The following is a 14,144-nucleotide window of genomic DNA, read 5'->3' as shown; positions in this document are numbered from 1 at the left end:
GCTTAAAATTTGCTTTAAGAAAAAAACGTTTGTGTTTGACCTTTCCGACCTACTTGTATGACAATTTTGTAAAATAAAAGTTGTCTAATTCTTTGAACACTTGTATTTAATAATCAGAAAATGTTTATTAATCACTGATAAGTAATAGAAAAATCAATAAATTTCATATACTTTAATATGTGTATTATAGTGTTTAGCACCATTCCTTGATAATGTTTAAACACTCGAGATACCACTTATACTATAAACTATCATTTGCGTCACTTTGTTATAAAAGTGTGCTATTAAAGAATGGCAAATACAATTAAAAACTTTTGATAGTCGTAAACATGTTATGCTATGATGTACAGTATGGTTGGAATAAAAAAGTCGACTCGAACAAAAACAGTCATCATAAACTATGGTTACATTTTATATTAAGTGTTTCATTTGACGTTTAAACGTTATTTCACGATTTACTCTCTGACTGCAGTACATGTGTGCATTTTTAATTTTAATGCAATTATTCAAAAGTTCAGCTATGTATAAAAACGTTGACATTTGTAAAGCGTTTACAAGTTTGTGTGAAAGAGGGGCAGTCAAAACTACATTATACGAATTCCAATCTTAGAAAGTTGTCACAAATAACTTTAAAGGGAGTGATTTAATCACCTTGATAGTGATTTCTATATTCAATTAAGATAGCTGCAACTTAAAAACTATTAACCAAAGCTTGAATATATTTGAATACCTAAGCTATCATTTTCAAAAATTCTGAAAAAAGGAGCCCTTGCGGGTATGAAAATAAGTGAGAGAATTAAAATTGAGTCTTTGATTGTCTTTACATTTAATTATACGGATCAGGACAACATAGTTATACTGATATGTAGTACAGGGGCAATAAATACAGAGTTGCTACGAATATGGCGATTAAATAGAGATATAAATGAAATCAAATGATATGTCTGATGAGCTATTAACAACTAATGATAATCGTAAACTCAAAAAAAAAAAGAAGTCTGGTGAATATTTGTACAGCCAAAAGCGTTTTAAATTTCTTGCATGTGCAAGTTTTGTATTATTGAAATGCTGAATTTACATGTAAATAAAAAAAAGGACGCATTTCTTACTTATATATTTACTTTTTGTTTACTTTTGTATATCCAGTCTGCGCCATGTAATACATTCTTTTAAAATACAAATAAAATTAATGGCCATTTTATACATTTTGGTAGCTAATTAGCGCTTATAAGGAAGTATGAATAAATAATTCAATTACATAATTCTATTTCCCTTTCCATATTCATGATAATTTCCCTAATGGCAGTGGTGAAATAAATTATGACTCGATTTATTATAAATTTAATTCATTATTAAAATGCAATCTACATAATCCTTCTACTGTGATATGTTTGCAAGATAATTAAGTATACAAATATTTTGATATGCAACACAATGAAAGTATACACATATTTTGATATGCAACACAATGACCATAAAAACTGTCCACCTAGTGCCTAATCTAATCATAACTACAAGAGTTTATCACAAGTCATCCTTTAAAACATATATCTTAAAGGCACATTATGACATAGAAACAATTGATTTTTTACTACTTCATAAAGGGCAAAAATGAGCATTATAACGTTATAATAATTGTTTTAGAGCATTTACGACACTTGTTACCTGTGATAAGTAGCTCAAAATATGACATTATTTGTCATACAATAAGGAACATGTAAACGAGTAGTATTTTGACAACGAAAGAAACAGATTGTTCACATTTTTTAAAACTATGAAAATACACTAAAACTAAAAAGCTTTCTAGAAATGAAAATTAAAGCATTTCTGAGGCACAATCGACCTTTAATGCTTTGGACCTGTGTAACAAATACTACAGTACTTTATTTATAGAGTTGCAAACGCTGTAACTATCATTAAAGAACATGAAATAAATATTTTCAGTGATCAACAGTAACAGAAAAAATATATAAGTATAGGAACTTACAACGTTGGCAATCATAACCTCAGTTTCTAATATGTTTCGTATTCAATAAATCTATTTATTTCTACAGGAATTTAATGGCGATGGATGATCTTATGATTTCTTTATTTTGACATAATTTATCCTCGTGGATTTTGCTTAATATTATCAATAATGAATAAGAAGTATTTCTTCGTTAGTTACCTTGTTCATAACTCCTGTACAAGGTAGGATTAAAGAACATCAACTACACCTAAAGATTGTTACAAATTGTTTAGCAGTGAAATTGGTCTATATGAACAGCCAAGTGGTTTAGATAGTACGGAACGTTCATCAAAATAAACCATATCAATTCTATAACCATATTCTAAATACTGCGTAACTGTATTGATGACTTTAAGAATGAACTGTGATTTGAATGGGTATTCGCGTTGTGTAGACACGAAACGACTTACTGTTTCAATATGTTAATGTTAAATGATAACCATACTTCGAAATGAGAACACAGATATGACAAAAAACAAAAACACAGTTAAAGATTATAAGATAGAAAGTTCTCCTAATGGTGTCATTTTATTATCTATGTATGTTCATGTGCCAGAAGTATTTCTTGTTCTGTAAAATCAGGTGTGACTTTACGGTACTAAAAAACTTCTTTTTTACAATTCATGGTTATGCAGCTACAAAATGGGACACGGACTGAGCTTGGAATCTTAAGTTTGAGCATAGCTGGAAACCAATTATCAGGCGATGGACTGAGACTAATGATCAGTTGGTGTGTAATTGTGGTTAGAATTTCCTGTTGGACGTTAATTTTGTTTTTAATGTACTAATTAAGTTTTAAATCCAACGTTAATAATCAATCAACCTAACATACGTTCCATAAAGTGAATGAAAAAATTGTGTGTCAGAATATTGACCTCGCAAATGATAACGTAAAAGTAGAATGTGCCTACTATTTATATCATGACTGTTAAAGCCAATGAGAACATATCAGCATACAATGTCCTGCATATTTTTATGATTAAAGTACTCCATAATAATAACAATTTTGATAATTTTTATAATAGAATTATTATCATGTTCGATTCTCTTTAATTAATTTAACACTTTCACTACAATTACCATACAACAGTTATAACAAAGTCTTGTCATATTACAGTTGTATATTAAATGAAACTGTTGACCACGTGGCTAATATCTTTAAATAATAGTTTTCAATTAAACACATTTGGTTTTCACAAAGATAGAAAAATGTCCTGGTGTATTTCCATAAACGGTAAATATAATAATTGATAATCCTTTATAAAGGATATGGCAATGACCTGGTACAGAGTTGCAAAACTACATAAATCGTAATTAAATAGAAAGATAAATGATATCTTATATAACTTGCTACATTGGTGTTAAACAACACACCTCGATAATGGACAAACGTACTGTGAAACCCGTTTATTACCTACCATTGACAAAATACATATACCTTGTTATTAATGTTGTCATTTGCTCCATACTATATAAACACATATTCTGCAAAATTAATCTACAACTAGAGACCAACTGTGCATATCAAGTCAACTTTCAAAATTTCACGTTTTCGTATTTAAATGTTTAATTAGCCGGTGCTAGCGGACGTGGACGGTAATTTACACTTTCCAGATCCGTCCATGAACAGGGCCTGCAACATTTTTGGTCTTTCTTTAGAGAATCTGTTTTCCTTTTTTTATATATAACTGCATAAATCAATTTCCTTTCAATATAGACCATCATATATTGGTGGCTATGAATGATTGTTATGATGCCTTCCAATTGTTATAGGATAATATCTAACATTCTAACTACATAACCTTCAATCTTGTCTAAACGATACACACACACGCACACACACACACACACACACACACACACACACACACACACACACACACACACACACACACACACACACACACACACACACACACACACCTGAAACAAATTATTGATTTGCTCCAAGAATATTTTACATGTACTCGTAATTATAATGTTTGATACATATAAACATGATTGTTCATTTGGTGAAATACATTATATTTTTAGAAGCAGTTTGACATAGTAAGACCTGCCCTTGTTATTATAATTTTTTTGTTTTGTATCCAAAGATATTTGTTATTAGACTTCCACAGATGAAAAAACTTTATAGTTTCATAGATTCGTTTATCAAGTATATGTACAGTACAATGAAATATAGAAATTAAAAACTTTGTACATTTTATCATGAATTAGAACAAGATTAGAGTAAGGTTAGCCCCCAATCTTAATTAATTTAAGAAATTTTCAAATTTGCCGTTTTGTGCATTTTTGAGATTCCGTTTTTCTCAAGTTTATTATCAAATTATAATTATTTTTATTCAGGTCTTTGTTTATTCCTCATTGCATTTCTTAGATGTTTTCAATTGATTTTTTAGATGTGAACTGATTTATTTATGTAATGAAAATGCTGCTTACTAGTATCTATTTTCAAATTTAAGATATTAAACGTTATATTTTCTATGGTTTTCGTAACTGTAAATCGACAGCAAAATATGATAAACAAGATCAACAAGAAAAGGTTGCGTTCAATGAATGCAACCCTTTGACGATCTAGCAACAAGAACACGCGGAAAGGAGCCCGGGAGGATCCCAAACAGGATAGGGCACAAGGCAAAGCATGGAAGGGATAATCACTTTTAGAAACATAAAAGGAAATAATAGTAATCGACAAGGTAATCAAAGACGATTGATTAATAGGCCCACAAAGTAAGTTTTCAATTAAGGCATCTGTAGGGTGTAACTGCAGGGTATAAATAGAATGCTAATGCCAATAACATACTTGTAAATGACATGTCATGACGGTGTCTATTGCTTTAGACGGACTCCGAAAGTAGACAACGTGTAGTAAATTAAGTTTTTAAACTCCTTTAACCTTAACTTTAAGCTTGCCTGTGTTGACTGAGGTGTAAGGTCATTAATTTGATTAAAATGCATCAATATCTGGAAAAAGTTTTCCTTTGGAAGCATTGAAAACAGCAAAATTTCATGAAAATTACGGCCGAAATATCACAGAACTTTTTTGGACTAGCTTATAAACACAGTGATGCATTAGTAGTAATTGAATATAAGCTGATCAATAGTCATTGTATCAAATTGGTTATAACATTAAACTAGTTTCAAGACAATGAAACAGCGGACGGACTTGTTAATAACAATATCGGCAGCGTCAAGCAAGCATTAACTATTATCAATCATTTTTACAGGGGAACGAAGCATGCATTATTTAATCTGTAATAAAAAGATGTTATCTAAGCTTCAAACAAATTGTATCATGGCTCATCAATGTCCATTTCAATTTACAAATGTGATTAACTTTAGAACAGAAATTGAGATTTTGAACTGGTTGATCGTTCTACAGAAGAGCCATTCAGGAACAAAAATTGAATAATTTTCCGCAAAGAAATACGTTGAACTTCTATTGAATCACAATGGTGTTGAATTACTGAGTTGCACGGAATTCATATGGTTCCCTAATTAACCCGTTTTAACAAGAAATTCTTGTAACTGTTTTTAGATCTGACCATAACAATTACTGAGTTTGGAAATGCGCATGTGTGAGCTCCGACAGCATTATAACCGACCAATGTTACTAAGTTCCAAAAATGAAAATAGCAGTTTTATTTTTTAAAGACATAAGAAAATAATAATCTAACTTTTCCAATACAACAATGACTTTATAACATGCATCTCCGTCAAAAGAAACGCAGTAGAGTAAGAATTTCTGAGGGTCATGTTTTGTCTTGGGCAGAGTAATTTAATATTTTTCTTTTCTTCTTCAGTTAATAGATCTGCAATGATAAGCTTTGTTAAATCAATTAAAATTCGAATTTTCGAACGGTTCTGAGCATTTGAATTTCCCAAGTACATGTAGTTGGCCCCGGGAAAATAAAACGCATACGTAAAACATGTAGAATTGGATAAATACCGTCCAAGCACAAGGATTTGATGTAAGTGTTTTGTATTAAATATACATCATGAATCTTTTTAAAAAAGTTATGCTATAATAGCGTCAAAGCACGTTTATCCGAGTGGTTAACGCATCGGACTAGTAATCTAATGATCGCTAGCCGCATGGGTTCAAACCCCGTCAGGGGCAAGTCGTTGTTTCCTTGAGCAAGAAACTTTACACTCATTGCTCAGTACTGGTTGGTTCCAGGAACAGATTCGAAAGTGTGTCTATAAGCTTATATAGCTTCCTACACAATCGAACTAAAATAAATTCTGTATAAACCAAGCACCTTTGTTTCGTGTTATAAAGTCTGCAAAGTCCCTCAGAAGTGTTGGAGCCCTCGCCCTACCGGGCTCGAACACCAACCGTTCCTCGGGACTCTGCAGACGTTATAACACGAAAAAACGTGCGTTAACCCTATATTATCACAAGTCATCCTTTAAAACATACAACTTTAAGGCACATTATGCCTTAAAAGCGAATAATATTTACTACTTTAGAAAGGGCAAAAATGGGCATAATAACGTTAAAATAATGGTATTAGAGAATTTACGACACTTATTACCTGTGGTAAGTAGCTTTCATTATGACATCATTTGTCATACAATTAGGGACATGTAAACGAGTACTATTTTGACTTTCATACAAAATATAAAATCACTTTAACTGCACTAATTGCCAAAAGGCAACGGATGAAACATATTCTTCAGGTAATTGGCCAATTAGCAAATTTTTTAAAACTATAAAAATGCACCAGAACTAAAAAGCATTTCAGAAATGAAAATTATAGCATTTCTGAGGCATAATGGACCTTTAACGAATCTTCAATGCTTTGGACATGTGCAACAAATATTGAAGTACTTTATTAACTGTGATGCAAACGCTGTAACCATCATGAAAGAAAATGAAATCAATTTATTCAGTGTCCGAGAATAACTGAAAAATATATAAATTAAGTACATGTATATGAACTTATAACGTTGGCAATCATAATCCCTGTTTCCAATATTTTACGTTTACAATAAATTTATTTATTTATTTATTTATTTCTATAGGAATAGAATGGACGCTAATCTGATTATTTCAATCTTATGACAACATTGATTCTCGTGAAATTTGCTTAAATATCATAAATAATGAATAAAAGTTCACTTCAAGTTTTCCTGGATATCTTGTTCATAATTTGTGTACACAGAAAATTTTAAGGACAGAACCGTAACTAACTTAACTAGATCTAAATAGTGACCTACACCGTTTTCATGCCCCTCTTAACGTTTCACATTTCACTGTGAAAAGGTAAAGCTTCAAAGTGTTAGATAACATGAAATGAAATCTAGATAGTTACAAATTGTTTAGCAGTAAAATTGTATATGTAAGTACGTATATGAACCCCCAAGTGGTTATAATATTACGGAACGACCAACAAGGAAACAAAAACGTAACATTAACCAAGCCCCAACAATAAACAGCTGTAATTCACCGAGCAAGGACGCCGTACTACATAAATATTGATCAAATTATGAAAGACATAGATAAATTAATTGAAAAGCTTCACGGACACTATTTATGAATTAGAATGTAAAACGGCAATTTCTTTAGTAAAATATTGTATATAAGACTATCAATTTATGACAGAAAAATATTGTATATAAGACTATCAATTTATGACAGGAAAATAATTGTTTAAAAACAACCTTAAGTCATAAAACTAAAACAAAAAACCCATATCTATAACCATATTCTAAATACTGTGTATTTGTATTGATGGCTTTAAGAATGAACTGTGAACTGAATAGGTTTTAACGTTTTGTAGACATGGAAAGACTTACTGTGTCAATCGGTTTATTTTTTGTGGAATGATAACCATACTTTGAAACGAGAACACAGATAAGGAAAACAAACAAAAAAGCAAAGTTACATATTATAAGATAGAAAGTTCTCCTAATGGTGTCATTTTATAATCTATGCATGTTCATGAGCCAGAATAATTGCTCAAATTAGGTGTAACTTTTCGGTACGAAATATGATGGTTTGCAATTCATGGTTATGCAGCTACAAAATGGGACAAGGAATGAGCATGGAACCTGGGCTATACCTTAAGTTTGAGCATAGCTGGAAACCAATTATCAGACGATGGACTGAGACTTATGATCAGCTGGTGGGTATTTGTGATATAGAATTTCCTGGTTGACGTTAATTTTGTTTTTAGTTTAAAACCCAGCGTTCATAATCAATCAACCTACCATACGTTCCATAAAGTGAACGACATTTTGTTTTCCGAAATTTGGGTAAGAATATTGACCTCGCAAATGATAACGTAAAAGTAGAATGTGCCTACTATATTTATAACATGACTGTTAAAGCCAATGAGAACATATCAGCCTACAATGCCCTGCAAAATTTTTATAATTAATATACTCCATAATAATTACATTTTGATAATGCTTTATAATAATTGAATATCTTCACGTTCGTTTCTCTTTAATAAATAGAACACTTTCAATACAATAACCATACAACAGTTATAAAAAATCTTGTAATATTACATACAGATATATATTAAATGAAACAGTTGACCACGTGGCTAATATCTTTAAATAATAGTTTTCAAAACAAACACATTTGGTTTTTACAAATTAAAAAAATGTCCTGGTTTATTTCCATAAACGGTAAATATAATAATTGATAGTCCTTTATAAAGGATATGGCAATGACCTGGTAGAGAGTTGCAAAACTACTTAAATCGTAATTAAATAGAAAGATAAATGATATCTTATATAACTTGCTACATTGGTGTTAAACAAAACACCTCGATAATGGACAGACGTACAGTCAAACCCGTTTATTACCTACCATTGATAAAATACATATACCTTGTTATTAATGCTGTCATTTGTTCCATAATATATCAACACATATCCTGCAAAATTAATATAACATTACAGACCAACTGTGCAATCAAAATTTCACGATTTTCGTGTTTAAATGATGAATTCTGCTAAGACCGGTGCTAGAGGGCGTGGACGGTTTTCCCTATCTTATATAGTTTACCATAAATCAATTACGTTTCAATTAAGACCATCATATATTGGTGGTTATAAATGATTTGTATCATGCCTTCCCATTGTTATAAGATAAGAATATTTTTGTAATGTTTGATATATATGTACATGATTGTTCATGTGGTAGAATACATTATATTTTTTTAAGAAGCAGTTTGCCATGGTAAGACCTGCCCTTGTTATCATAAATTTTATGTTTTGTATCCAAAGATATTTGTTAAAGACTGTCACAGAGGAAAAAACTTTATAGTTCCATAGATTGGTTTATCTTGTGGGGTTTGCGTTCATTGAACGCCGCCTTTCCTTGTTGATCTTGTTTATCATATTTTATCAAGCACAGTACAGTGGAATATAGAAATTAAAATGTTTGTACATTTTATCATGAAGCAGAACTACAAGATCAGTGTAAGGTAAGCCCCAATCTTAATTTATTTAAGAAATTTAAAAATTAGCCGTTTTGTGCATTCTTTAGGGATTCTATTTTTCAAAGTTAATTATTAAATTATAATTATTTTTATTTAGTCCAGGTTTTTGTTTATTCCGCATAGCATTCTTAAATGTTTTCAACTGATTTTGAGATGTGAACTTATTTATTTATGTAATGAAAATGCTGATTATCTATTTTCACATTTAATATATTAAACGTTATATTTTCTATGATTTTCGTTACTGTAAATCGACAACAAAATATGATAAACAAGATCAACAAGAAAATATGATAAACAAGATCAACAAGGAAAGGCGGCATTCAATGAACGCAACCCCCACCCGACTCAGTAACAAGGGCCAGTGGCAAGGAGCCCAGGAGGACCCCAAACAAAAACAGGGCGTCGTTCAATGAACGCAACACTCTAACGATCTAGCAACAAGGACAAGTGGAAAGGAGCCCGGGAGGATCCCAAACAGGATAGGGCACAAGGCAAAGCATAGAAGGGATAATCATTTTTATAATAAATAAAAGGAAATAATAGTAATCGACAAGGAAATCAAAGACGATTGATTAATAGGCCCACAAAGTAAGTTTTCAATTAAGGCATCTGTAGGGTGTATTTGCAGGGTATACATAGAATGCTAATACCAATATTATACTTGTAAATGACATGTCATGACGGTGCCTATTGCTTAAGACGGACTTCGAAAGTAGACAACGTGTAGAAAATTAAGTTAAACTCCTTTAAACTTACCTGTGTTCACTGAGGTGTTAGGTCATTAATTTGATTTAAATGCATCAATATCTGGAAAAAGTATTCCTTTGGAAGCATTGAAAACAGCAAATTTTCAGGAAAATTACGGCCGAAATATCACAAAACTTTTTTGGACTAGCTTATAAACACAGTGATTCATTAGTAGTAATTGAAAATAAGCTGACCAACAGTCATTGTTTAAACGTTTATGTATCAAATTGGTTATAACATTAAACTAGTTGCAAGACAATGAAACAGCGGACGGACATGTTAATAACAATATCGGCAGCGTAAAGCAAGCATTTACTGTTATCAATCATTTTTACAGGGGAAGGAAGCATGCATTATTTAATCTGTAATAACAAGATGTTATCTAAGCTTCAAACAAATTGTATCATGGTTCATCAATGTCCATTTCAATTTACAAATGTGATTAACTTTAGAACAGAAATTGAGATTTTGAACTGATTGATCGTCCTACAGAAGAGCCATTCAGGAACGAAAATCGAATATTTTTCCGCAAAGAAATACGTTGAACTTCTATTGAATCACAATGGTGTTGAATTACTGAGTTGCACGGAATTCATGTGGTTCAATAATTAAACCGTTTTAACATAAAATTCTTTTAATTGTTTTCAGATCTGACCATAACAATTACTGAAATTGGAAATGCGTATATGTGAGCTCCGACAGCATCATAACCGACTAATATTACTAAGTTTCAAAAATGAAAATAACAGTTTATTTTTTTTTAAAGACAAAAGAAAATGATAATCTAACTTTTCCAATACAACAATGACTTTATAACATGCATCTCCGTCAAAAGAAGCGCAGTAAAGTGAAAAATGTGAGTTATAAGGACCTAGAAAACAAACAACTAACACATGAATGATAAAGATTTAGAAAAGATAAAAATAAGATCTACAATTAATGTTTGCAGTAATAAATGGTTGAAAAATAGAACCTAGTTCATTAACTATATGTCCGTTTATGTTAAGAAAATGCTATTTTAATATTTGTTTACGAAAATATTTTTGACCTTTAAACATTATCACTCACGATTCAGTCCATGGCTGCAATGCGGTGTGTTTTTCACATTACATAATAAATTTATTATATGACGGACGACAATTTGTTCAATATCTGCAATGCCTGTGAATAAATATATATATATATATATAAATTACCCAACAAAGAGAAAAAACAGCATCCCACATGAAGACCGTAAACAGCAAAATTACAAAGGTTGCAAGCTCGGTTATATTTAGCCTGTTTTATGGACAGTATTAGTAAGTGCAAGCTAAAGTAAACGCTCACTCCATGACACCGTAAACGCCCACTCCATGGCACCGTAAACGCCCACTCCATGACACCGGCTTCAGCGGAATTTAACTTTAATAGAACAGATGGACTTATATCAAATTTGCCAATATTACGACTACTCATCCACAGATCAAAACGACAAATTATCAGAAATTTACCAAACTATAGTATTGTACTTCTAATGAATAAAGAATTTATATGGTTTATCTAGATGTTTTGATTAAAAATAATTATAAACTGTTTTTGCGGAAAAGGGTGTTTTTCATCACTATTATTTAGGATTTTAAATCAAATCACTGCGAAAATAATTATTTGCGCATCGTGAGGCTGGTATTAATGCAATAACTTTCATGTATTGAATTATACAAAGGAGAAAATATTGCTCTACAAAAATTATACTTTGATATCATTTAATTCTGTCATGTTTAGTGGAATTAAGATTGTTTCCTGCTTGTAACAAATAAAATGATTGTTTTTAATCGAATATTTTACGTTCAAAGTACACCTTAAGCTTTGTTTTGTTCCTTTGTATATATCAATCGTTTTATTTTGATATATAAAGACAGAGCGATTTGATGTTTAATTTATAATAATACACGTAATCAACACTTCTAGGAAGTTATAATTTATTTATAGCTCTTTGCAATTACATTATAATATTTTCTGTTCTATTTTGAAAGTCACCGTCAGAAGAGCAATGTTACACATGCATTAATTAAAAATTGGGACAATTGCTAATTTATTGGTATAATTAAAATATAATTTAGTCAACGAGTGATTTTTATTGTCACAGATTTGCAAAGAAATTACAGGTACACAGTTTTTAACTTTAAGCACGGATGTGCACGATAACTTTACATATGATTTGTAACGGAGTTTAGTATTTTATTCTAAAATTATTGCGCCCATGCAAAGTTTAACCGAAGTTTGCTTTGAAAACCTTGGTAAGAATTTAGTATATAAAAAGTATCTGACATTTATTTGCGTGTCGATAAGTGAATAATATTGAATGTTATTCTTTTTCATTCGTTTCATGAAAGCAATAAGTGTTTGTGTTTAGATATATATATTGATTTAATATTGCCCGGGATTTCGGTGACATCAAAAGTCTGGCAATGTCAGTAATACAGATACAAAGAAGAACATTAAATTTTGCTTTCTAATATTCGGATGCCAAAAATGATCTATGACGATTTGATAGACTGTAATAATACCTTACCTAATGCTCAATTCATTATTCAATAGATGCATCTATTGGAACATTGGAATATAGCCGGTATATTGGAAAACTAAAACACTTTTATGTTAGAATTGACTCTCGTCGATAATATAAAATGACATTGCTTTCGTGTCTTTTGTTTTTGTTTTTCCTTTCTGATTATCGTCGTGAATATAGTTTCCTAGCCTGGGATTCAGGCGTTGATTTATTTGCTTATTTATAACATACGCACTATTTTATACTCGTTCCTGTTATTAATAAAAGTCGAACAGAAGCACATAAAATTCCCTATTGGTCAAACGTACATAAACTATACGAAACAATAGAATAAAGGGGTTCAAGTATGTATTAACGCAACCAAATTCACCAAGAAGAGTTACAGTTAATGAATTCGTTTTAGGTTGTAATCTGTTTAATTAGATATTATCTTGAGTTTTAACTTAACGCTCAAACAAAACTTTTTAAAACATCATGAATAACTTTCAACTTTTAGGACTATATAATTATTTTTTTATCTTTAATACTATTTAATTTCATCAAATGTGTAGTTTGTTAAAAGATTAAAATAGTACAATAATATTTATAGATTCTATCAATAGGAAGGTAAAGACTATATATAAATCGAAATTCTAGTACAGTAAGTATTTTCTCGAAACTTCGAAAAAATAAAATTCGTACTTAATTATTCTACTTTCATGTTTTCTATTTTTAAGAGATTCAATATTGACGGGTATTTATTAGAATAATTTTTAAATAATTGACAATTAAAGCGTGGAAACATTGCTTAGCGTTTCCTAATATGTACCATTGCTGAGTCATTTTTGATTACATATGAAAAGCAAATCAGTTCAGTTATCATTAAACTTTTTAAATGTACTTAGTTCAAGTCTTAAATCATTTAAATCATTTGAGATATTGCAAATCATTGCCTGAAACGCACACAGCCACTTGTATTAGGACACTGCATTAAATTTCAGTCGCAAAGAGATGTTTTGCTTTCTTAAGGGTTATCCTTAATGTCTGTTTGCGTCATCAAATAGTACAGTCGACCAGAAATAGAAACACTCAATGTATCTGAAAATGTATGTTGCATTAAGATGTTGCTTCACTAGATCACTACACTTTGGAGAGACTGTTGTCTCGACATATTCGAGAAGATAGTTTGACACGGTTTTATCTGGTGAAATAAAGATGCAAGTAAATACCAGTACTTGTGAAGTTATCATACACAAGGCAATAGTGTATTAGCTAAATACACCGCTGCACAATGCCCTGTGGATTTATAGTTGAATAAATCTCTTAAAATAAAAACGCAAACATTAAAATGTTTTACAATAACATAAATAAGTAGTAGAAACATAATATATTACAG

This window comes from Ruditapes philippinarum, unplaced genomic scaffold (genome assembly GCF_026571515.1).
Source record: "Ruditapes philippinarum isolate M1 unplaced genomic scaffold, ASM2657151v2 ctg5430_1_1_1_1, whole genome shotgun sequence".
Taxonomy (NCBI): domain Eukaryota; kingdom Metazoa; phylum Mollusca; class Bivalvia; order Venerida; family Veneridae; genus Ruditapes; species Ruditapes philippinarum.
The sequence above is the reverse complement of the archived record's forward strand: the minus strand, read 5'-3'. Positions refer to the sequence as shown.